This window comes from Myotis myotis, unplaced genomic scaffold (assembly GCF_014108235.1).
Source record: "Myotis myotis isolate mMyoMyo1 unplaced genomic scaffold, mMyoMyo1.p scaffold_m19_p_13, whole genome shotgun sequence".
NCBI lineage: Eukaryota > Metazoa > Chordata > Mammalia > Chiroptera > Vespertilionidae > Myotis > Myotis myotis.
In genome coordinates this window covers 13,634,990-13,660,324 of record NW_023416317.1, presented here as the reverse complement: position 1 = coordinate 13,660,324, position 25,335 = coordinate 13,634,990, and the positions used below count along the sequence as shown (strand labels likewise).

Below are 25,335 nucleotides of genomic sequence, written 5' to 3'. Positions count from 1 at the left end.
TCTTTCTCTCTCTCTCTCTCTCTCTCTCTCTCTCTCTCTCTCTCTCTCTCTCTCTCTCTCTCTCTTTTTCTAAAATCAATAAAAACATGTTTAAAAATATAAAAGCCTGCTTCAGGAAGGGAGCCTTAGCATATTTACCCTGACATGTCTGAATTGAGTGTGGCGGACAGGGAGAAATCTAGCAAAGCTTGTTTGTCGGACTCCCCTCTGTGTCCCATTGTTTCTGGCACATTTGTTGGCCACATGTTTGCTCTCTCTCATCCACCAGTGAATTGCCCACTTTCCCAGACCCCTGCCCCCCTTCTTAGTCCAGATGGCATAGAAGACTCAACTGCCCAATGCGACCTCGGGTCTCATTCTTGGGAAACCGCTGCATGTACATATGTAATAAATTTTAAACATTTTTTGTTCATCTGTCTCATGTTAATTTATTAGCTCAGCCAGAAGAACTTAGAAAGGTGGGAAATTATTTTTGTGTCCCTACACCTTGTATCATTTATATTGATTCTGAATGAGTTATAGGAAGTACAAAACAAGGAAATGCATTTCTTTGGATGAATTATCAAGTTTGTGTATCCTCAAGATAGCTGTCATACCTGCAATTTCCATTTAGAAGTGTTTTTTGCTTTTTGGTTTTGGTTCCTCTTCACCAGAGGATATTTTTTCATTGCTTTTTAGAGAGTGGAAGGAAGGGAGGGAGGGGAGGAGGTTGGAGAGAGAAAAAGATAGATGTGAGAGGGACACATCAACCAGTTGTCTCCCACATGAGCCCAGACCAGGGGCTTGGAGTGAAACCACAACCAAGGTATGTACCCGTGACTGGAAATCCAACCCAAGACCCTCCAGTGCTTGGGCCGGCCCTTTGCCTGGAGCTGGAGGTGGGAGTAAGGACTGCGTGCATATGCGCCCAGTGGAACTTTTTAACAATATGTATATTTTTATTGATTTCAGAGAGAGGAAGGGAGAGGGAGTAAAACATCAGTGATGAAAGAGCACCATAGATCAGCTGCTTTCTGCATGCTCCCTACTGGAGATCAAGCTGACGACATGCATGTGCCCTGACCGGGAATCTAACCATGACCTCTGCTTCATAGGTGGATGCTCAACCACTGAACAACACCAGCTGAGCAAATTTCAAGGCTTTTAATAAAGCTATAATGATTTAGAATATAGTATCAGAGCTACACATATATCAGTGGAACAAAAGAGCCCAGAAATCAATCATCTATGAAATCTTGGTACATTGTAATAGCAGTCACATTACATTACAAATCACAAAAAAATAATTCAATGAATAATTTGAGGAGAGTTGGGTTTCCATATGGAAAAATAAAAGTTAATCTCTATACCTTATACAAAAATAAATGCCAGATGAATTAAAGACATTAACTATTAGCACCCTAGCCGGTTTGGCTCAGTGGATAGAGTGTTGGCCAGCAGACTGAAGGGTCCCAGGCTCGATTCTGGTCAAGGGCACGTACCTCGGTTGTTTTGCAGGCTTGATCCCCCGCAGGAGGCAGCAATGTTTCTATCTCTCTATTTTCTCCCTTCCTCTCACTCTAAAAATCAATAAAAACATTTTTTAAAAAATTTAAAAATAAATGATTAGGGGAAAAGGAGGGAGGGACAAATAATTTTATGAACTTGGTGTTATGTCAACTTACGAAGGTAAAAATAAGTTCAACTATTTTAATGTTAAAAACTTGTACAATAGAAGATATTTAATAAATTAGAAGACAAACTGGGGGGTGTTATTTGCAACACAAATAACAAAAGATTACTATCTCAGATTTACAAGTAACTACAATCTAGTAAGAAAAGTCCAAAGGAAAAATGGTCAAAGGATATGAACCAGCAAGTCTCAGAAAAAGAATCCAGATAGCCAATAAAATATAAAAAGATCAGGGAAATGCAAACTGAAACATCAATGAGATATCCTATAAAAATTGCCATGTTTATTTTGCTTTTACTTGTGCCCAGATTTCAGATGTTTTAAATGCATCGTCACATTTTATGTATTGACGGTCTGACAATGCTAAGTGCTAGTAAATTTATGGAAAAACAGGAGTTATCATTTGTTGCAGGCAGGAATGTAACTTGACATGGCCACTTGGGAGAGCAATTGAGCAATATTTAGTAAAGTTGAAAATGTATAACACTTTGACCAATAATCCCTCTTCTAATGATATATATATTAAAGAATCTCAGATGTATGTGTACAAGGATCTTTGTTCACAGAAGCATTCTATGTAATAGCAAAAATTTAGAAACAAACTAGAGGTCCAATGATAAGGAAAGAGATGAATTGTGGTTATGTGATGGAACACTATACAGCAGTTAAAGTTTATAAATGGGCCCTAGACAGTTTGGCTCAGTGGATAGAGCGTCGGCCTGTGAACTAAAAGGTCCCAGGTTCGATTCCGGTCAAGGGCACATGCCCTGGTTGAAGGCTTGATCCCCAGTAGGGGGCGTGCAGGAGGCGGCCGATCAATGATTCTCTCTCATCATTGATGTTTCTATCTCTCGCTCTCCCTCTCTGAAATCAATAAAAGTATATTAAAAATAAAATTAATAAATGGGTTTATGAGCATCAACTCTGCTAGAACTCAAACAATATTGAATGAAAGACAAAAACCACTCTGTTTTCTATGTAGTGAAATTGTAACTAGCAACAGTAGGATTACTAACTTCCTATATTTGCTTCTGGGATGGTGGTGCAAGGATGGTGAGATTCAGAGAAGCGAAGGAGGAACAGGGAAGGGGCATCAGCTTTCACTGAGATGATGAACATGTTATTTACTTTTTAAAAAGCACGGTGGCAGAATTTAACACTTGTTCATTTATGATGATAGGTACATGGATGTTTCTTATATTGTCTTCCATGCCTTGTATTTGAAGAAAAGAGTTCCATCTGTTTCCATTAAACAGACTGTCTCTCTAAGGGTGGCAAATTGTACCTATACAGTGGGCCCTCTTATCTGCAGGAAATATGTTCCAGGATCCCCAGTTGGTGCCTACAAGGGCAGATAGTAACAAACCCTACATGTACTATGCTTTTTCCTATACCTATATACCTAAGGTAAAGTTTAATTTATAAGTTAGGCACACTAAGAGATTAGCAACAATAAAAATAAAATGGAACAATTATAGCAATATAATAACAGTTACAGTGAATGGCTTTGGGGCCATTAGTAAGTAAAGTGAAGGTTACTTGAGCACCAGGACTGCAATTCTGCAACAGTTGATCTGATAACCGAAACAACTACAGAGTGACTAAGGGTCGGGGATCGTATACAGCGTTGATATGCTGGACTAGGGGATGATTCACGCCCTCGGTGGAGTGGGGTGGGACGGCTCAAGATTTCATCATACTACTCAGAATGGCATGCAATTTATAACTTATGAATTATTTCTGGAATTTTCCATTTAATATTGTTGGACACGGTTGTCCACAGGTAACTGAAACCATGGAAAGTAAAACCATAGATAAGCGGCAACTATTGTACAAAGTGTTATGACCAAAGTGTTAGTTCTGTTTGGACAGGTATAGATTGAGTAACCAAAAAAGGTGTTTCAAATGTACTACTACCATCTTTTGAATCTTTTTCCTCAGAATACAGTACTGCCATCCTTGTGGACAAGGACTCTATCCCATACAGGCTTTCAGCAGCTGGGCCTGAAGCAGGCTGTGGCAGTATTTCTGACAGTTGCCGCTTCTTGCAGGAATGTCTGTAAAAGTGAGAAGTAATTCCTAATCAAGGGAGTTTTTTTTGTTGTGTTTTGTTTTTTTGTAAAAGAACATTTATTGGGTAAATCACAGAGGTAGAAAAAGTAATTTTTAAAAGAAATGAGCTTAGCCCTGACTGGTTTGGCTCAGTGGATAGAGCATTGGCCTGCGGACTCAAGGGTCCCAGGTTTGATACTGGTCAAGGGCATGTACCTTGGCTGCGGGCACATCCCCAGTGGGGAGTGTGCAGGAGGCAGCTGATTGATGTTTCTCTCTCATCGATGTTTCTAACTCTCTATCCCTCTCCCTTCCTCTCTCTAAAAAATCAATAAAATATATTTTTTAAAAAAAAATGAGCTTAGTAAACAAATTGTAGAGGTAAAAGGAAGGCCCTTGGAGCTTGGGAGTGAGGGAGCTAATGGGAACGTGCCTTGGGGGGGGGGGGGGGGAGACAGGGAAGGGAGAGAGCGCCCCGGGAGATGTTTTGTCCTCAGCTAAGGAGGTCCCGTGGTGAGCAAGTTGCTCTTGGCCTGCTGGCCGCCCAGCAGCCTCCTAGTTTTATGTGGAGGTTTGGGCTGGAGCACCGTTCCTACTTGCAGCTGGGGACCCGCAGTCCTGCTGGGGAAAGGCAGGCTCTGGCCTGTGCAGTGCACAGGTGTTCCAGGATAGAGGGGCCAGCGGGAACCCAGGGGTCACCTGCCCCATGGCTCCTGCTGATCATGTGCCACGCAGGACTGCTGTCAGCAGCTTCTGAATTTTCAAGGGAAACTGGAAACCGGGCTTTATGTTCACGTTCCAGATTAAAGGGGAGGGGAGAATGCACCCAGTGAGGCAAACAGAACGTGCCCACAAGCTCGCTGTGGCCAGTGGGGCCACCAGCCGGCAACCTGTGTTCTAATCAACAGTGAATTTGTAAAGCGGACAAGTGCCTATGCCAGAGCTGGACTTCACAGGACAATACAATGTTCCAGAAATTTCAGAGCTAGACGTAGGGTTGCCAATGTTTTACCAAGCAATCACATTTTTATTAAAAAACACGTACACAGCTTCTATTTACTTTCACCATTTCATTAGTGGAAGTCCATTATACCTCTAAAAAGTAGGATGCACTTAACAGTGGCCCGCGTTTGCTTATGAAATCCTCGAAGCCAGTTTTTTACATTTTTGAAAGGTAACATGGTGCGTATAACACTCCATAGTAAAACATAACATTTCTACAGTGAACCATATGAATATTCAACTACTAGTAAGTAGAATAAGGAGAGGCTATAAAAAACTGTATCTCCGTTCAGGACAGGATTTGTTGCCAAATGAGTTTTGGTGCCAAACCAAAAATCCTGGTCTGCAGACCTTTCTGGATTGTGGACCCTCATCGAAAAAGAAAAGCCCTAGAAATGGATTTGCTTTTGAAAACCTCAGCAGGTTGCCCTGGTTTTTCTCAGGTCACCCCAGGCCACTGGAGACCACCCTGATGGTTGACTTATGTCGGCTCAGACAAGTCTCCCCATGCTTCCCACTTTCACCTGCCTCCCTAGACAACAGGGAGCACAGGCTGCATCCGGCAGCATTTCATAACGTAAAGTGGCCCTTGCCAGGGGAGCCCTAAGTCCTTGTATCTCCAAACTGCACTGGTCCTAGTTCTGAAGCCTTTGCCATCCAGAACTCAACTCCTGTCATGACAACTCTTCGGCTCCTGGAATGCACCTCTCCGAGCTGGCAGAGTCCCAACAAACTTGGCTCCCTCCAAGGTGCATGTGACAAGGTTGCCAGGTTGCCTGCCACGCTGAGTGACTTCTGGAGCAGCCAGCGTTGGAGGTCCAAGGTTTTCAAGAATGGCTCCAGAAGGACCTGAGCTTCAAAGAATGGTGGGATCGGTCCGTTCAAAATCACTTTCTGCCCCTGCGTCCCGAGGGAGATGTACGTGTTTGAACAACCAAGACATACTAAGGGCTCCTACTGTTTCAGAAGCAAATGACTATTTCAGAAGCAGCTTGAGCAACTGGAAGGGGGCGAGACTTTGCAGGCTGGCCTTGAAAGAAAGATGTGGGCTTGTTGGGGATGTAACAGGAAGGCGTGGCAAGGGAGGTAGGGCGTGTGGGAGTGGGTTCACGAAGACTGCAGCTGGGCTGGAGGAAGGGCAGGGTTTGGGAGGAGACTGGGAAAAGAGGATTTCAGGTGAAAGAAATGGCTGAGACAGGGGGAGCTGGCTGTGCAAAGGCGGCCCCACTGCAGTTACGGTTTGGTAGTGAGGAGTCAGGGCTGCCTTAAGCAGAGGGTATTCGTCAGGAGACAACTGCAGGGCATTTCTGTTTCTGTCTTTCTGTCTTTCCCATTCTCCTGAGAGAATTCCCCCAAGCAGCCCCCCTGCTTGGCCTCTGGAGGACTTTTTCTGTGACTCCTCACCCTCCTGCCCCAACAGTTTCCACCCCAGGAGCCCCTATTAACCTGTGAACTCCTAATGGCAAGGCTGTGGCTCACAGGCCCTTGCTGCACGCCCCCCCCCCCCCCCCCCCCGGCCCTGGGATACATACTGAGTTTTCAGATTTTCTCCCTGTTGACCCTGCCTTGGCCTCCGCATGGGTGGGACCCAAGATGCATCCTTCAAGTTACCGCCTCCAACAGTCCCTTGCAAAGATTCCGATCTCAGGCGCAGGCATTTATTGCATTTTTTATGATCAAAGCTCTGGTCCCAGCAGGATGTTTTCCATACCAGGACGCTTAAGAGGACCCAGAGTGACCAAGGGAAGAGGAATGAGGTGATCACAATTTTCTCCAGTTCCTGGGTGGGTTTAGCAAGAAAAAGGGGTGGCCCCTTCGCTTGCTTCTCTGAATACCAAGCTGAGCACCTTTGTTAATTCAGCCACTCGTACTTTCTTTGTTTTGTACCTTTTTGTTTTGATGTGATTTCAAACTTACTGAGACATTGCAAGGATAGCACAAGGAACTCACATTGCCCCTTCACTTAGACTCACGTTTCATTTTGCCCCATTAGCTTAATCACTCTCTACTTATGTGTAAATACACACACACACACACACACACACATGCACACACACACTTTTTTCTGAACTGTTTGAGAATTTCAACTCATTCATCGTGCTCCTTTGCATTAGTGTGCATTTCCTAAGGACACGGACATTCTCTTGGTTTTTCACTTCTCGCTGGGGTTTACTGAGAACTGGAGGGAGAGGAGAGCAGCAGTCTCGAGGACCTGAGGGGTTTAATAGCACCTGTGTCACAGTGTTCCTTGCCTCCCACCAGACCCTGCAGGGACAGAAACCCATTCTAACAAGGGGTGGGCTGGGTCACCTTCCAAAAGTCTGCCTGTGGTTTCTGGGTGAAAATTCAAGCCTTGCCACCGCTCCAAAGCCAAGTATGATTTGGGGAAGGTGGCATCGATGAAGTGAGCCAGTCTCAGGCTTTGAAGCCTGTTTACTGTCCACGTGGTGCCAGAACCCAGAGGAAAAGAGGTCAGGCAGGTGCAGAGGAAGGTGTCTCTTCACAGCTGGCCGGAAAGTTGTCTTCCTGCCACACCGTCTGTGCCAGGGCCCTCAAACCCTCCTGCTCTGACCCAGGCTCCCAGAGATTCAGAGGCTCCCAGAAGAGCCACAGCAACCTCCCACATAGGGTCCCCACTCTTTTGGTAATTCCTGGTGGGTGGATGGACAGGCAGATCAACCTTTAGCTTTTCTGATTATAAAATTAGTACCTGTTTAATTAATACCTGTTTGATTAATACCTGTTTAATTAATACTTGGGGGGATTCATAAACTGAGAAAAATGTGAAGATGATCCAGACCCTCCGGAAGCCTCCTGCAGTCCTGGGGTGCTTCCGCTCCAGCTCCCTGTGCCAGGGGTGAGCATTGTATGCAGTCAGGGGCCCCCACTCTAGGTGAGAACTCCATGTGGTTCTGGCTCGGCCATTACTGCCTGAGTAAGAAGACTGACTAAACTTTGAGATCCAGTTTCCCCATCTATAAAATGGGATAATAATAATAATACTTGCTTAAATAAGCTAATTCAGCTCAGGGGCTTAGTCCAAGGCCTAGAAGCAATTGCCAACAAATGTTAGTTCTAAACAACAACAAAAGGTCCTGTGCCCTTCCGCTGGACAGCAGTCTGCTGCTGAGGTTCATTCAGTCCACATACATTTTTCTGAGCACCCATTGCCTCCCAGGTGTGAGTCCTAGCAAGCCAACTAAAGAAAACCTTTGCCCTCAGAGAACTTACGTTCTAGTGGGGAGAGAGATAACAAGCCTGCATATCTTATGAAGTATGTCAGGTCTGATAAGTGATCTGGAGGAAAATTTGGCATGAAACAGCAGAGAGGGACACCAGTGGCAGGTTGCTGTTTATGGAAGGTGGTCAAAGAAGGCCTCTGAGAAGGTGACATTTGAGCAGAAGTCTGAAGGAAATGAGGGAAGGACACATCTGGTAGAGGGGACGGCATGTGCCAGGGCCCTGAGGCAGGACATGCTTGTCATGTCTGAGGACAAGCCTGGAGGCCCGTGTGGCCAGGGCGGAGTGAGTGAGGAAGAGAGTGGTAGGAATAGAGGTCAGAGAGGTAGTGGGAGTCCAGCTGCTTCAGGCCCTAGAGGCCAGTGTAAGGGTTTCGACTGTTCCCCTGAGTGAGACGAGGACTCTGGAGGGTTGAGAGAGAGGAGTGATGTAATGGACCCTCAGTAGGTCTCAGTACTTGTGTGTTGTAGATAAAGTGAAAGCTGCACAGCTCCTCCGACTCTGTCAACCAGCTCCCCCAACTCTGAGGGCCCCTCCCCACAGGGAGCATCACTCAGCCCACTGCCCGGCCTGACGCTTCCCCCGACACACCCTGTTTCTCTGGATGGGACTTATATCCAGGTGACTCACCCAGATGCTTCCAGGCTAGACCACACGCCCAGCGGAACTGTAAACCTCTCACTAGCTAATGGTCGCCCTGGACTGAGGTCTTGCCATAAGCCAGAGCCCCTATCCCGGGAACTCCTTCAGCCTCACAGCCACCCTGCCTGGCAGCCACCATCACTCTCCCTCTGCCGCTGGTACCATGAGCCATGAACGTGCACAAGGTACTGAAGCAAGCAGGCGCAGAAGCCAAGGCCCCAGCCGGTCTGTCAGACGCCCAGGATGGGACCGTGACCACCCCAACAGCAAGAGAGAAGGCTGAAGGAGTCATGCTCCTTGGCCCGCCCCAGGCTCTCACTCTGTTGAGAAAATGTCGGAGAAAGCATTTTGCAAGTCTGTGTGAGGCATCACACCAATACAGGGGCAGTTAGGAAGATGGTTCGAGTCTGAAATCCCAGGCTTTGGTTTGGCTCCTGAGTTTCCAGATAGCTTCCTCCTGCACCCCAAACACCTGAACTCCCCCAAATCTCAGCGTATTCCCCAGCTTCTCCTCTGCTTTGCTTGAAACAAAGCAGGTCTTTTATAAAGAGGGTGGGGGTGGGGTAGGGGGGTGGCCTTGCTTTGGGGAACATGCTTTCACCTCCTTCTAGTTCATTGTTTTTATACAAAATTCCAGGCGCACAGGGCAGGCAAACAGAAGTCTCATTCATAGTCCCTGACCCCCTCCCCCCGCAGCCCCCCACCTCCTGCTGGTGTGTTTCCCGCCTCCTTCCCCTTGCCTCATTTCAGTCTCCTGTTGAAGTCGTGATCCACAGAAGGCTGGGGAGGTAGACGCAGAGCAGAGCAGATTTTGTGCACTGCTTGTGGGGGTGGGAGGGCATCCCCGGCGGCCGTGGTGTGGCGTGAAGAGCCCTAGATTTGCTTGCCCAGAGACTAGACTGGTTTCCAGGCTGGTTCTGCGGATCACTAGTCCAATGACCTTGTCACTTTCCCTTTCAGCCGCTACCTGTTCATCAGAGTCAACATGTGCTTATTATGAAATCATGTGCCTCCTTCTTCCCTGTTTGGCTAAGTTGGCACAAAGCTGAGCGTGAGGGCTCACGCATAGGACACACGTTTCTGCTTTCCCACTGTTTTCCCTCTTTGGGCCCCACACCTCCCTGATTTTTGTCACTTGCAAGTGGTAAAACTGCCAACTGTACTGCACACACACTTTTTTAAGGCTGAAGTCATCGGCTCCCTCGGCGTCACACCTGGTGGGCACAGGGCACTGCTATGCAGGCAGGGCCCGGCAGTGGGACAGCACCAGCCATGCGGGGTGGGGGTGGGGGTGCCGGTGGGGAAGGTGTCTGATCACGAAGTACAAACTTGTAACGTGTTGCCGTCTTTAGAGGAGCATTACTTTGGCTCTGGGCACTGGAGGAGGTGTGGATGGCTGGTCTCGGAGATTTTCTGGGCAATTAAAGAGAATGAAAACAAATGTGCACTTCACACAGCACGGGCTGTCTGCGGGGTGCTGGTGTCCTGGAATTCGGAACCTTTACTCTGTATGCTTCTGTGTGTCTGAACTTTATACTTGATGAGTGTGTATCAATTTTAGACCACATTTCATAAGTCTAAGATGCCATCGATTAAAAGAGACCATCATTTTATTCAGACAAACTGCTACCCATTAAACTACGTCACAAATTAGTAAGGCCCGTCTTACTAATTGAAATGTTTTTGAGGTGTTAAAATATGAAAGAAATGTGCATCTTAGAATTAGTGGAATGCACATGAAAAGAAATTTTCCATCTTTGGGAAAAAATTTGCTTTTATCTCCCACCCTCCTGTTCAGAGTGATTTCCTAAAAAAAAAAAAAAATGCCTAGGGAGCGTTTGAGGATGACTTCATGTTACTATTTTTAGCATCTAGATGCCAGTTTATTCCAGGCCCTGGGCTAGGTGTGTTCTTGTGTCCGAGTCCCTCAAGGCCTCCTGGGAACTAGTGGGAAAGGTGGTCATTTTCCAAATAAGGGGCCTGATGGTCAGATTCTGATTCCTGCTCACACGGCAAGTAAACGAGGGAGATGAGACGCAAACCTGCCCGCTGCCCCACCGCATCCCATCACAGGCCTGAGCTCGGAGGGGGTCCTGAGAGGGGCCACCAGTTAGCACCTGAAGCCCCAGGATCAAGGAGAAAGTGCCCTGCTCCCAGGCCCACCTGTGCACCCCCTTGTTTCTGGTTCTGGGGAGCTGACTTCCTCCTTGCACACCCCTCTCTGCCAATCAGAGTGAGTCAACCTCACAATGACCTCACTGTCCTCAGTGGGCTGTTTGGCCGTCTCCTGCTGTCACTGAGCCCTGGCCCCAGCACCTCCGCACGGGCGCAGTGTTCCCCGCCCCACTCCTCAGACGTGGCGGCTGACCTGTCGTCCGGCTGCTAAGAACGGAACGACCACGGCTGAGAGGGCTGTTTTCCTCCCGCCACCGTCTCAGTGGACTGCCATCCATGGGCGCTGGGGGCTTGGCCTGATTGTCCCAGGGCCTGGCACAGAGGCACGGACAGCGGGAACACTGCTTGTTAGACAGTGGACGGAGTGAGCTGAAGTAACAGCTCGGGGCCCAGGCTACAGCAAAGGATAATTTTCAAAAGGATACTTACACAAGTATATAGTGGCCACATGTCAACGTTTATGTAAGTCATCAATGAGGGAACCAGCGAAATGACAAAGCTAGATGAGATTTGAGGGGGAAAATGTTCGCCTGGGCTGCCACCACAGATTACCCCCAACTGGGTAACTCTTCAGCAACAGAAATGTATTCTCTCACGTGTCATAAAGCCAAACGTTCAAAATCGAGGTGTAGGCAGGGTTGGCTCCTCCCGGAGGCTCCGAGGGAGACGCTGCCCGCCCCTCTCCTTGACGTTCCTCGGCTTGTAGACACAGCACTCCAGCCTCCGCCTCTGTAATCACGTGGCCTTCTTCCTCGTGTGTGTATCTGTGGTTTCCAAATCGTCCTCTCCTTATAAGGACAGCAGTCTTTGGATTTAGAGCCATCCTAATCCAGTATGACCTCATTTTAACTTGATTACATTAGCAAGAGCCTACTTTCCAAATAAGGTCACAGTCACAGGTTGGGGGGGGGGGGGTGAGAGGACTTGAACGTCTTTTGGGTGACACAGTTCAACTTGTAACCATTACCAAATTCATGTCTCATTACTCAGCATCACAGACCCCGGCTTCACAGGGCCACGGTGCCTGGGGTGTCAGCTCTGATGGGTCTCTGGTGTCTTAGGGTTGAGCGCTGGCCTATTGACAAGGCTCAGGGGAAGGCAGGGCATCTCCATGGCAGAAGTCAGCACTGCACGGGGCACAAATGGAGCCAAACTTGCAGGGCTCAGCTCCAGCTCCACACCCCACTGTCTGTGACTCCTCGCTTTTCTTCGCCTCTCTGGGCCTCAGTTTCCCCATCTGTGAAATACGGGCCACGGTGGTACACGCTCCATAGGACAGCACTCAGAATGGCACCTGTGAAGCTCTGAATACGTGTGCACTGTTATTGGCCTAGTCACGCCCACTCACAGGTTCACAGCTTTGCTCCTTTTGGGTGAGAAAGGCTGTCCTACTGGAAGTACCAGAAAGTTCCCCCTCCCCCTGGGCCTGGTCATGGCGGAAAAAGGAAGCTTATAGTCCGCCTCGGTCTCCAGAAAACACAGCGAGCTCCTGGTGAGGACGGAGGAGGCCTCTGCCCAGGCGGATTGTAGGCCGGGGCGTTTGCTTTCAAACCTGCCCCGCTCTGGTGAACAAGCTCTCTTTTGGCTGCTGGCGCTGCGTCCGGCTTGGAAGGTGATTTCCCGTCATTTGCTGCCTGTGCAGCTGGCAGTTTTTTTTCGGACACTCATGACCCGTGGAGAGCTATCAGGGCCCAGAGGCAGAAGCTGGGACCAGAGCCTTTCCAGCCAGGACTAGGACCGGCTGGCCGGAGAGGGCAGCCTCCCGGGGGCCAGCTGGTGGGGTAGAGGCCGGCAGATGCCAGGCCTGGCCTTCGCCATCCAAGCTGGCAGGACAAGGCCTGTCTGCCCCTCGTGAGCTCCTCACACACTGGACCTGGGGAAGCCAGGACCTCCTGCATCCAGACCTGTCCTCCGCGATGGGGCGGCGTGGCCAGGCCGGGCCCTGAGCAGTACCACCGCTGCTGCCACTGTCATTAGCGCCTGGGATGCAGGCCTGGGTTGGAAAGACTGAGCCGCACCCCAGGCCTCTCCGACCCTGAGTTTGTTCATCTGGGAGTTGAAGCAGGAGGGGCCGGGCCCTGCACTCTAGGCCCTTCACGGAGACATCTTTTTTGCCCTCAGTCATCGTCTTCCCCTTTCCAGGCCTGAGGACAGCAGCGTTCTTCTTGGGTTTTTTTACTTTTTTTTTTTTTTTAAGAAGGTGGAGATTCCTAGAAAAGACAAAATTACTGAGACAGAAAGCAGACCTGTGGTTGCCTGGGGCTGGGGTGGGGTTGACTGAAGATGGGCCCACAGCGTGATGGAAGCGTTTGAAGACAGTTTGTGTCGGTGGTTGAGCTGCTTTGGACATTCACGCATCAAACAGTGTGCCTGCCGTGGTGAGTTGTATGGCATGCAAGTGCCTCTTCGGGAAAGCGGAGTGAAGGCGTGCATCTAAAAGGGAACCCTCTTAAAACCACCGTTGGTGAGGGGTTACCATCTGCCAGGAACTTGATAGAAAGTGTTCAGTCAATGGTTGTGAACTTGAACAAGAGTGGAGGGGGCGCCAAATTGGAAGCCTTTATGTGGCCTGGGCAGGTCCAGACTCTGTCTAGGTCTGTTTCCCGAGTTGATGCCCTGGAGGGGTGAGAGGTGCCGGGCCCCTGCAGGAGCTGTCCTGCCCAGCCCTCTGTGCTGCAGACCCTCGGGCTGTCCCGGGCCCCGCTGTGCCTTTGCCTTTGCCACAGAGCACCTCTGCCTTCCTGCCTTTGTGCAGAGCATTTCCTCCCCCCAGCCCCTGGAGCAAACACACAGCCGGGAACAATTGGAAAATCCGGATTGGCCCGGCCTCGTTTCCCCCCACCCCTGGCTCCTTCCCTTGACCGGGACCAGAGAAGCAACCAGGAGACTGCCCCGGAGAAAACCCCTCAAACCAAGGGGCCCACGCGCCTCCTGGGCTTTCCGCTCCCCTGCAGCCCTGACGGGTGACCTCAGCCAGTTTACAAAGAAGATCAGAGATAAAGAGATGCTTGTCCACAGAGACGATCAGTGCCTGGGCCAGGCTCCTTGCTCAGGGAGAAGCTGGGTGAATTGGTCGTTGGCTTGTTTGGGAATCACTTGCCTTCCTCTCCTTCTGCCTCTCTCATTGTTGTCAGGTGCCAAAATGCCACCGTTCAAATGCCACCTCCTCCAGGAAGCCTTCCCTCAAACCTCCTCCCATTCACCCAGAAAGTTCCTAGGGTCAGGCAGCAGGAACCCAGAAGTGTGAGAAGTGCCTTTGCAGGAACTGAGTACCTCCGTGGGAGGATGGCAGGAAGGAGCCCTGAGAGTCAGAAGGTAACCTGGCCTCTCCTCTAGGGCTGTGGGGAGCTACAGCAGGTTCTGGGCAGGGTGGGACCAGCAGATGTGGCAAAAGAGGGTGGTTCCAGCTGCTGGGTGGAGGAGGGTCAGACCAGAGTGGGACTAGTGGGAGGCTGAGGCCACTGAGGAGGCTGAGCCATCTCCCCGGGGAGTGCTCCAGCAGGAGGACGCGGCCTGCCCCTCCCATCACCTTTCCCTTCCTACCTCGCACTGTTCCTGTCCCCAGCCCCCTCCCTGGGCCCACAGCGCCCTGGCTGATAAACTCCAGGAAGCACTCCACTGCTTGGCGGCTGCTCCTCCCAGAGAGGCTATAGCAGGTTTCTTCTGGAGATGATGCCCCAGGACTAAGTGGTGGACCTGCCAGCCGGAGGACTGCAGAGAGCAGGAGGAGTGGAGGGCTGGGAGCCGGAGCCCTCGCTGGAGCAGGTCCGAGGCCAGGGCGAGTGGTGAGCCAGCCTGTCACTCCTGGCTGACTCAGACCCTCCTGCCCCTCTTATCAGGCCTGCGGAGTGATAAGGGCCCAGTTCCTGCACTGGATTCTAGGCCTTTGTTTGGGGCAGCCAGGAAGTGACTGTGGGTTTTGCTGTGCCTTAAGGAGTGGGGCTGACTCACGGGGGTGGGGGCCTGGGTGTGCCAGGGGTGGGGAGAGCCTGCAAACGCCGGCCCTGCACCACCAAGCACCAACGGGCCGGGGGAGGGAGGTCCCCAGTGGGAGTGTGTCTGACCTCCACACCCACCTCCTCCGCAGCCACGGAGAGGAATCCTTGCCTCTGCCTCCAGGATTAGGACAGGATGGGTGGCCCAGGGCGTCTCCTCTTTATTTTTCAAACAGAAAATATTTCCAGAATATTATTCCCCGAAAGTGTTGACTGTCTGCTAAGCACCAGACACGAAACTAAGGGTTTTGCTGGCACTGTCTCCTGTAATCTTCACCCCAATAACAACCCTGGGGGGGCGGATATCACTGTCCACACCTTACAGACAAGGAAACAGGCTCAGAGAATAGACGTGCATTGCTCAGATTTGCTCATCCAGGAAGCAACAGATCCAGGATTCAAGCCCACTCCAAACTCATAGAAAACTCCCTTGCAAACCCCCATAAAGATGATAGACAGGGCAGGGATGGGCCTCAGGAGGTTTGGGACACCCTGGGGACTACCCATCCCTACATCAGGTCCTCAAGGGCCCCTCCAGACCACCGCCCCAGGGGACCCTGCCACGGTGGACAGTGAATGTGATGCTTTCCCAGCTGTTACTCCCTCCTCCCTGTGAGGAGCCGAGAGGCTGGGCCAGGTGTTCTCCGTAGGCCAGACAGCGGGTGAGTAACTTGAGTTCATCAATGACCAGTTGGGTGGCTCCTTGTCTAGGCTCTCGGAAGGGGGAGGAGGTGTGGTGCCTGAGAATGAGATAAAAGAACAGGAAATTCCCAACCAAGCGGCAGAATCAGGACCCCATTAATCAAGACGGAAAAGCCATTCCTAAAAAGGGAAGGATCTGATTCATCTATTTGTCGTCAGGACTCAGTCCTCTCCGCATTTATCAGTCAGGCCTGACGCTCTCTGCACACCTGCGCGCCGGGTACCCCTGGCTCACGTCCGGCCAGCTCGCTGGTCCTAGGGGAGAGAGAGTCTCTGGCAGAAAAGTTCCAGAGAAAATTCTGATCAGCAGCTCTTGAGTCACAGGACTCCCTGTTTGAACAAATCTCCATAGCCTGGGGCGGGGTTTGGGGATTGCCCTTACCTTGCCTGGCATGCCCTTCCTTGCACTGCATCTCATTGTGGGGCCGGACAGCAGAGCAGCAGAACCAAGCCAAATGGGTGGGAGGTGTGTGTGTGTGGGGGGGGGGGGGGGGAGGAACAGGGGGAGGCAGGCAAAGCCCAGGGGATCCCGGGAGCTAGCTCCCAACTTCCCCACCCACTGGGCTGTCCATCCCCAGACGATGCTGGGCCATTCTTGTCAGGCCAAGGAAGCCAGAGGGTTATCGCCAGGAAGAGCCACTCAGTGTCTTAGCTTAGCCAGGGCATTGCAACCTCAGCACTATCGACATGGATGCCAGATGCTCCCTGTTGTTGGGATTGCGCTGTGCGGTGTAGGAGGGGAGCAGTGTCTCTGGCCTCCGGCCTCTAGGAACCAGTAGCATCTTCCCCCTCTTCACTGTCGCAATCCAGAATGTCCGTGGACCTTGCCTAACGTCCTGGGACCAAATCGCCCCTGGTTGAGATGACCCCAGCAGCAGACGTTAGATGAGGAATTTCAGGAGCACAAGCAGGGGGTGGGGAAGTGGGGCAGGGAGAGAGCAGCTGGTCCCCGGCGTGTTAAAGGGCAGGCTATCCCTGTGGGGGACTGGGGCTTGGGGCCTGGGAAATGGTGTGGAGCAGGTGGACTGAGGAACCGGGGAGCTGGAGCAGGTCTGGGCCAGGCCCGTCAGTCCCCTTGAGGTGCTGGGACAGAGGGGGCACGGCAGGCTGCTGTGTGGCACAGCGTGGGCCCTGGCAACCTGGAGAAAGCTGGCACCGGCAGCTGAAAGCTGGGCCTGGGACACTGCCGTGGTAAGGGTAGTGGCATATGGGACCACTCAGTGCCTAACAGCATCTCCTGCCCCCTCGTTCCTCGTTTCTCCCCTCCCAGCGACACAACCATGTCAGGAAGGACAGCTGGGTCTGGGCAGAGCTCCCCAGGGGTGCCAGGGCACCAGGATTGCTTCCATACTTTAATTTAATAGTTCATTTTTGTGAATTTGTTTTGCCTTGTGAAGATTGTGAATCGTGGCACTCAGTGGTAGATCCCTGGCTGCAAGTTTAAATTATATGGGGAGCTTTTAAAAAGCACTATTGCCTGGGCTCCCTTCTCCAGAGAGAGATTCTGTCTTGTTCTTCAGAGGCTTTTTCTAAGGTCCCTGATGATTCTCATGCACAGCCAGGCTGAGAACCACTGATGTAATTAATCGTGGCTCTGGGTCTTTGCAGGTGCTGCTCTGCCTGGAAGACCGTAACCAGGTTTCTTCTCATCATGCAGGTCTTGTGCTAAGTTCCTAGCGCTGCCATCACCAATGATCACAAACTCGGCAGCTTAATGCAGTAGAATGATATCATCTCACAGTTCTGAAGGCCAGAAGTTCAAAATGAAGGTGTCAACTCGGTTGGTTCCTTCTGGTGGCTCGAAGGGACGATTCATTCCATGCCCCTTCTCACTGCTGGTGGCTGCGGGCAACCTTGGGGCTTCAGAATTCAGGTCTCTGCTTCTGTCTTCTTCACCAGGCCCTCTTCTCTGTGTTTTGTGTCTTCTTTTCTCTTAAAAGGATATTTAGGCCCTGGCCAGAGAGATCAGTTGGTTAGGGCATCGTCCTGATATGCCAAGGTTGTGGGTTCGATCCCCAGTCAGGGCACATACAAGAACTAACCAATGAATGCATGAATAAGTGGAACTACAAATTGATGTTTCTCTCTCTCTCTCTCTCTCTCTCATTTCACCTTCTCTCTCTAAAATCAATAATTTTTTTTTTAAAAAGGGTAATTACTGTTGGATTTACGGCCCACCCTCATTTAGGAGGATATCATCTTGAGGTTTTTACCTTAATTACATCTATAATAACCCTTATTCCAAATAAGGTCACATTCTGCGATTGCTGAGGGACACATGTTTTGGAGCCACAATTCAAACCACTGTATGTCTCATCAGCTTCCCTGACCATCCCTGCTAAGCCAGCCCCACCAAGTCTGTTGTCAGTGCTTTCTCTTCTTAGCATGAACCACTGTCTCTAGACTCTTAAGGACTGACGATCTGTCTCCCTCCCACTAAAATATAAATTCCAATGGAGCAGGACCATATTTGTCTTGTTCTCTACTGTATCCTAGTCCAGTGCCTGGAACATAATAAACACCCAATACATATGTATTAAAGGAATAAACAAAGTTTCCTTCGTTGCCTTGCTTGCTAGGAAGCTCAGAGCAAAACTGCTGACCTATCTCTAGTAAGTACTTTTATTTTGTTTTTGTTTTTGTCTTTTTAAAATTTAGCCCTCTAACCTTTTCTGAGTGTAGTTCAGTGGCATTAAGTATGTTCACATTGTTGTGCAACCATCACCACTATCCACCTCCGAACAATTTGTCCTTTTAAATGAAACACCCAATCAAATGAGTTGTCTGTAGAACACGGTATTCAGCTGGCGGGGGCGGGGGGGGGGGTGTTGGAACAGGGATGGGAGCAGAATAGCTATGCAAAATCTGTAAAAACCCCGAACTGCGGGGGCGGGTGGAGGGGGGGATCAGGCCCCAAACATTGATAAGATGCCCCACCACCCGTCTGTGTTAGGTCTTAAGCCATTAAGATAGCCAGGCCAGGAGGGGCGGATCTCATGGCATCATCGGGCCCAGCCCCCTGACTGGAGGCAGGACCACACGCTGACTCACCCTCAGCTGCTTACAGGAAAGTTAACCTGCCCTCTCCTCATCCTGCCTTCCAGGAAAACCAGGCTCTTTGGAAACCAGGGGCTAGGGTTTGCCTCTTCTAGTCTGAGGTGGAGGGTGGGGAAGGGGAGGAGAGGCTGGGGAAGTAGGAAGAGCTGGAGGGGGCAGCTCACCCTGACCTAATCACATTCTTGGAGCCAGGGAGTGGGTGGGCCAGCCCCCTTCCAGCCTCTCAGAGTCAGCCGCTGTGCTTTAGGGCCTGACTTCCAGTGGGCCCTGAGGACCTGCCTGCTTCCACTTGGGGAGGAGAGCAGCACACACCTGGGTTCGAGTCCCCATTCTGCCACATTCTACTCCGTGACCCTGAGCAAGTTATTGAAACTGGCTGAGCTCAGTTCCCCTCTTGAAATGGTGGTATCTAACAATGGCGTCTAACTCAGGGTTGCTTTGAGGATTAAATGAGATACTTCCATCTTTTGCATAGTTCCTGGAGCATGGTTTTTGCTCAGTATATATTAGCTACCTGGAAAGCTAACATTTTGAAGACAACGTGTTTTTTCTTTAGGTAGTAGGGCCTCCCAGCATTAGGTCAGAAGGGGCTGGCAGTGGCCCAGCCCAGGCCGGGGTGGTAGGGGCCCTGTGGTGGTGGAGGACTAGTGTTGTTAACGGGTACCTGGGTTCAAAATCCCAGCTCCCTGTCATTAACTTTAAAGCCAGGCAAAACACTTAGTAATCTGTGGATCTGTTCCCCCTCTGAAAAACGGAGGAAATAATAATATCAGCCTCACAGCGTTGACTCCTACATAAAGCTCTTAGAATACTGCCCGGAACATAAGTCTGTGCTGGCCATTACCATCTTTGAGTCTGTTAGAGTCCCCTTGTCCCTACCCAGTCATAACAATGACAGCATCGGCAGCCACTGTTCTCTCCATGAACCCAGGACACCGCTCTCATCTTATAGCTGAGGCTCAGGAGAACTGGACGTCGGATACATAAACCCTCATGAAACCAACAGACCTGAGACAGACTGTCAGGTACCGCGCCAGCACCCAGCGCGCTGTGAGTGTGCAGAGAACAGAACCCGAGAAGCCGGAAAGGCTGGCAGGAGGGGGCAGCCTGGCCTCCCTGAGGACTGGTGCGCTGGGACGGGTGCAGCTTCAGGTGGGGGCAAAGGTGTGGAGGTGGGGCTGGGCAGGGCCCTGTGGGACCTCGGCCAGGGGCAGGGCCAGGGATAAAGTCAGGGCAGGTGAGGGGGCTGGCCAGCCTCCAAGTGGAATTCAGGGACGAAGCAAAGGCGGAGCGAGGCCCAGGCAGGCTCTGAGCTCCTTCTTCTCTGCAGCCAGACCTCCCTTCCTCAGAGACCCAACGGACTTGCGCTCTCAACTGGAAACTGTAGTCCCTGCCCCTCAAAATCCCAGAGTCCGGAGACTTAAGGAAACAACAGACTCTCTGCTTGGACTCAGCTTGGGACAGGGATCAAGGAGAGAGAGTGGGCCCTTTAGCCCCACTTTATTGGTTTGTTCTCTCTGGGTGAACACACCCAACATGGCAGCCGGCAGCCGGGCACACCCCAGACGTGCTTCCGGCATTCCTCCCGGCAGGATGTGGACACACTGTCCCTCCAAAACCAAATCCACCCCCTCATCCGACGTGGAAGGGTTACTGATGGCTTCTTAGGAATGTAAAGGGCACGTTTCCTAGTGTGGCCAGACTTCCTGTAAACCCTGCCTCCCGGTCTACCCCTCCCCTAGGAACTGCTCTCCTGAGGCTCAGCTTCGGACGTCCACGCCCCGAGTGCCTTTAGCAGGACCGGCTACAGGACGTGCAGGTCCGGGTGTAAAAGGAAGATGTGGGCTCTGGTGCAAGATGTTGACAACAGGGCGTGACATCAAACGCTGGGCCCTTCTAAGCACAGGACCCTGTCAACAGCCAGGGCCGCGGGCCCAGAAGCTGACCTGGCCCTTAGTGCGTGCCCTACGTGGACTGGAGCATCAAGTTTTAAACATTTTAAAGCAAAAGCCTGAGATTCACCTCCCTCCACCATCCCCCCCAACCCCCCCCCCCCCCCCCCCCGACTCCCAAAGCATATTTGAGGACGCTATTCCCGCCCCTGACCAACCTCTCACCTTCTATCCTGCCCTTAGGCCCACAGCAGAAAAGTTTGAGGTTTCATGTTTGAACTGATCGTACCTTGGCCAAGTGCTCTCACACGTTCTTTATGAGAGAGAAGTTACCCTCCCATTTTACAGTGAGACAAACTGAGATCCGGAAACGCCCCACCCCAGCGGGCGCCTTGCTGGCCAGGAGCAAAGGTGGCGCCAATACTCTGGCTTCTAGACCCCCTGGGTCTGAGCCATTTCCACCAAAAAGAACCCAGACACCTTCTAGAGTGAGTGCACAAGTGATGCAAACCACGGCGCTGAGGGAATTTGCGTTCTTTCTAGCGTCACAGCAATTCCTCCTGCTGAAGCAGCCTCACCCAACCCCAGACAAACACCAGGCCCAACAGACCTCAGCTGGCCGAACTGCTGAGGAATGCTCCGGGAGTGTCCGCACCCGTCCCTGACTCATCGCACCCAGCACTCCCGAGGCCACTGACCAAAGAAAAGCTTCTATTCCCAAGGATTACAGGAGGCTGTTGGTTTTACTTCATTCCTCGTTAAAATGTGGGGAACCTTTTTGTGTTGGTTTTCCTGTTCATCCTCACTAAGGATGATTTTTCCGTTGATTTTTTTTTCTTTTTGTTGATTTCAGAGAGGAAGGGAGAGAGAGATAGAAACATCAATGACAAGAGAGAATCATTGATCGGCTGCCTCCTGCACGCCCAGCACAATGGGGATTGGCCCCACAACCGGGAGTCTAACGAGACCTCTGAGTTCATGGGTGGTCGCTCAACCACTGAGCCACGCCGGCCGGGCTCCACTGATTTTTAGAGAGAGTGGAGGAGGAGAACAGAGAGAAACATCAAAGTGAGAGAGACACATCAGTCGGTTGTGTCTCCCGCAGGCTCCCTGACTGGGGCCACAGATGGAGCCTGCGACCGAGGTACATGCCCTTGACCAGACTCGAACCCGGGACTCTCAGGCTGCAGGCTGACGCTCTAACCACTGAGGAAACCCACTAGGGCAGAAACCTTTTTTTTTTAAGTGAACTTTTTTTTTAAAAAAAAATATATATTATTGATTTTTTTACAGAGAGGAAGGGAGAGGGATAGAGAGTTAGAAACATCGATGAGAGAGAAACATCGATCAGCTGCCTCCTGCACATCTCCTACTGGGGATGTGCCCGCAACCCAGGTACATGCCCTTGACCGGAATCGAACCTGGGACCTTTCAGTCCGCAGGCCGACGCTCTATCCACTGAGCCAAACCGGTTTCGGCATAAGTGAACTTTTTATTGTGGAATCGCGTCAGATTTATAGAAACGCTGTGAAGGTACCATGGAGAGTTGCCTCCCCCCGTGTCCCCCTTATTGACATTCATGTTATCGTAGCATATTTGTCACACCAAGACGCTGACATGGGCCCATTGCTGGGAGCTAATCTCCACACGGGTTTTGGATTCCACCCGTCTTGCCGCCCGTGTCCTCTTTCTGTTCCAGGACTCGGTGGAGGGAAGCACATGGCATTCAGTTGTCACGTCTCTCCTCTAACCTGACCGTTTCTCCTGGGCAGTCTTGAGGAGGACTGGCAGGTATCCTGTAGGCTGTCCAACGGGGTTCATTTGGCGGCTTTCCCCTAATAGGACCGGATTATAGGTTTTAGAGAAAACGCCCTTATCGCATCTGTGACACCCACAGGACACCAGGTGAGGTTCACCTGAGTTGTGGTTGAGGTGGTGTCTGTTTTGCTTCCCTGCTGTGCAGTGAAGTTACCATTTTTCATTTGCCAAACTCTACCCTTTGGAAGTGAGACAATAAATCTAAGCCACCCTTGAGTGGGGAGGGCGGGAACTAGGTTCCACCTCTAGGAGGAACCTTAATTTTTGAAATGCTAATTTAATTAACTTAGGAAAGAAAAATCTATGCTCTGTTTTTAAAAGGCAAAGGTGCAGGTGAAAAGCCTCTCCCCATCTGTGTCCTTGAAAATTACCATTTTCTCAGACTCCTTCCAGAGGTATTTTATGCAGAGACAGGCAAATATATATATATATATATATTTTTTTCTCTCCACCTTTTTTACACAAAGGTAGCACGCTGGCCACACTGTTCTGCACCCAACCACAGGGTTGCTTGGGCTACTGAGACTTATAAACCACCCAGTTGTCTGACGATGATGGATTACACGATTGTATAGCAAAGGCCTGGTCACAGCCACCGGCAGTGACTCAAGTAAATGCTATCTCGTATCGTGAACAGTAATAGGTCAAATAAAAATCCAGTGCAGAGTGCATGTGATTTCTCCTGGGTGGACGCTGTTTTCCAGGAGGACGAAGTCAGAAGAGGTAACAGGAAGCTGTGAATCCCTGAGAGGAATGGAAGACTTGAGTATAATGTTTTGCCACATCGTATAAAAGGCAAATAAAAGGAGGAGGCTGGCCCTAGCTGGTTTGGCTCAGTGGATAGAGCGTCAGCCTGTGGACTTAAGGGTCCCAGGTTCGATTCCAGTCAAGGGCACGTGCCTGGGTTGCGGGCTTGATCTCCAGTGGGGGGTGTGCAGGAGGCAGCCAATCAATGATTCTCTCTCATCATTGATGTTTCTATCTCTCTTTCCCTCTCCCTTCCTCTCTGAAATCCATAAAGATATATTAAAAAAAAAAAAAAAAAAAAAAGAGGAGGCTGTGAGCTTTCAGGGAACTCAATCTTTAGGACCTGAACCAGCCATAGGTGGACGGCCAGACCCCACCGCTCTTTTCCTGGTCAGGGAGGTAAGGGCTGTCTGACTCTCTAAGCTGTCTCTGTGGATTGAGGGTGTTCACGGCATCTCGGAAGTAAGTATAGAGCAAACACCCCACCCAGGGCAGGGACAAGATGCAGATGCTTCAGGTCACACACTTGTGATGCCTGCCTGAAGGGTTGCCCATAGCCTGAGGGATAAAGTGTTGCCCTTCAGTTTATTCATCCGTTCCATTTATCCATCCTTCGTTGATCTATCCATCCGTCTATGTATCTACCCAACCATCTCCCACCCGCCCACCCACCCACCCATCCACCCACACATCGAACCATCCACCCACCCATCAAACCATCCACCCACTTGTTTTCTTTATTCTTTCACTTATTGTTTGGCTGGCCCCGTGCCAGGTGCAGGGGTAAAGCTATGGCTGAGATGGACACGGGCCCCCTTCACACGGCTGCTGAACGGCAGAGCTGGAATCAGAACCCAGGCTGCCTGGCTCCTGACTGTAGGTTTTCCCGGAGCAGGAAGGCTAACAGAGAGTTCTCTTCTGCTCTCAGAGGACAGATGAGGTCATATCTGCAGATCAGGAGGCTGGGCTGGGGGTCCCAGGGTTGGAGCAGTACCTCCCAAAAGGCCCTTTAAGTTTGGGAGCGATTGTGTGGTAAGGGCCCCACTTCCCTGTAGGACCTGCAGGGATTCCTCAGTGGCCTGGGAAAGCACCCCCTCCCTCCTCCGCTGCAGGGCCTGGCATCCAAGTCTGGGTTCTTTCCAAAGAAGGAGGAGGCTCTGCTCAGGGCAGGTGTTCACACGGCCCAGCAGCTGAATCCCGACCTCCCTCCCGCCCCCTCGCCCCCCTCCTCCTTCCACCAGGGAAGATTCAGGTTCCACTTGGAGAGCAGAACTAGGAAACGGGGCTGAGGGCTAGAGTCCTAGAAACAGCCGAAGGGTAAGTGTGCTTTTACCAGCCCATTTTACAGATGAAGACACTGAGGCCACAGAGGTTAAGTTACCTGTCCTCAAAGCTGGGGCCCACCAAGCACAACTCAGGACTCTACCCCCAAACATTTCTTGCTGCTCTTCAGCCACCTTCTAGCTTTCTTGCCCTCAGAGGCCTGGACACTCAGATTCCTCAAACGTACTCATACCTTGCTCTTAGGTCACCAAGAAGAACCTGTGGCCAGGCCGGGGCCTGTGACTGCTCCATGGAGCCCATGGTGTGTGTCCAGCGTCCTTCCTCTCCGGACCTTGGTGCCTTCAACCCTGGCAGTGGAGATGCCAACACCTGCCCTCGGGCTTTTTCTGACGACTGAGGGACTCAATACAGGTCACACGCCCAAGACAGTAAGCCTTTGGAAGGACTCAGGAGTTGGCAGTGTGTATCACTCATTCCCTTCAGAAGTTGTGTTGTATAGTGTTTCTTGGAATGAACTAGAGGGAAATGTTCCCCCAAATATGTAAATAAATAACACAACTCTGAAAACTGAAATTTCACCTAAGTCCCTGTTTGCTTTTTAGTTTTGAAGTCTTTGTCCATGCTGGCCGAAGAGCAGCGGCCGGGGGGATGGCGGGCGGTGAGGGGGTGGCCGGTGCTTCCTGCTCTCGCTCTGGCAGGTGAGTGAGTACCAGGGGGACCCTCCCACCAAGGACACCTAGAAATGGCCCAGAAAGGTAAGCCTGGAGTTGGGAGCTCCTTTTCCCCTCAGGCAGGCTGGCTGCAGCGGCGGAGGGCCGGGAAGCTCCAGAGCTTTGGTGTCTCGGGTCTGGGGGACAATAATTGGAGGGCAGGCCCCACCATGGTGGTGGTTCTTCGATAAAACCCCAGGCTTGAGGCGCGACTCTAATAACTGATGAACACGTTCAGGAAATTAGATAACAGGAATTTCAGCAGACACCTGGAAACCATAAAAAAGAAGCAAGTGGTCTGGCCAGCGTGGCTCAGTGGTTAAGGATGGGCCTATGAACCAGGAGGT

General features: G+C 51.0%; 1 long non-coding RNA gene across 3 annotated transcripts in view; it reads left to right on the top strand.

Moving 5' to 3' along the window:
• Window positions 1-24,851, top strand: part of LOC118667947 — a 28,063-nt gene extending 3,212 nt beyond the window's left edge. Inside the window, exons 1-3 of one of the 3 annotated variants that reach the window (XR_004971464.1) lie at window positions 11,713-13,161; window positions 17,138-17,353; window positions 24,522-24,851. This is a non-coding gene — a long non-coding RNA (uncharacterized LOC118667947). Of the gene's footprint in view, window positions 1-11,712; window positions 13,162-17,088; window positions 17,354-24,521 lie in introns of those variants that run through there. The other 2 variants (XR_004971465.1, XR_004971466.1) reach the window with 2 other exon arrangements.
• Window positions 24,852-25,335: the final 484 nt, after the last annotated feature.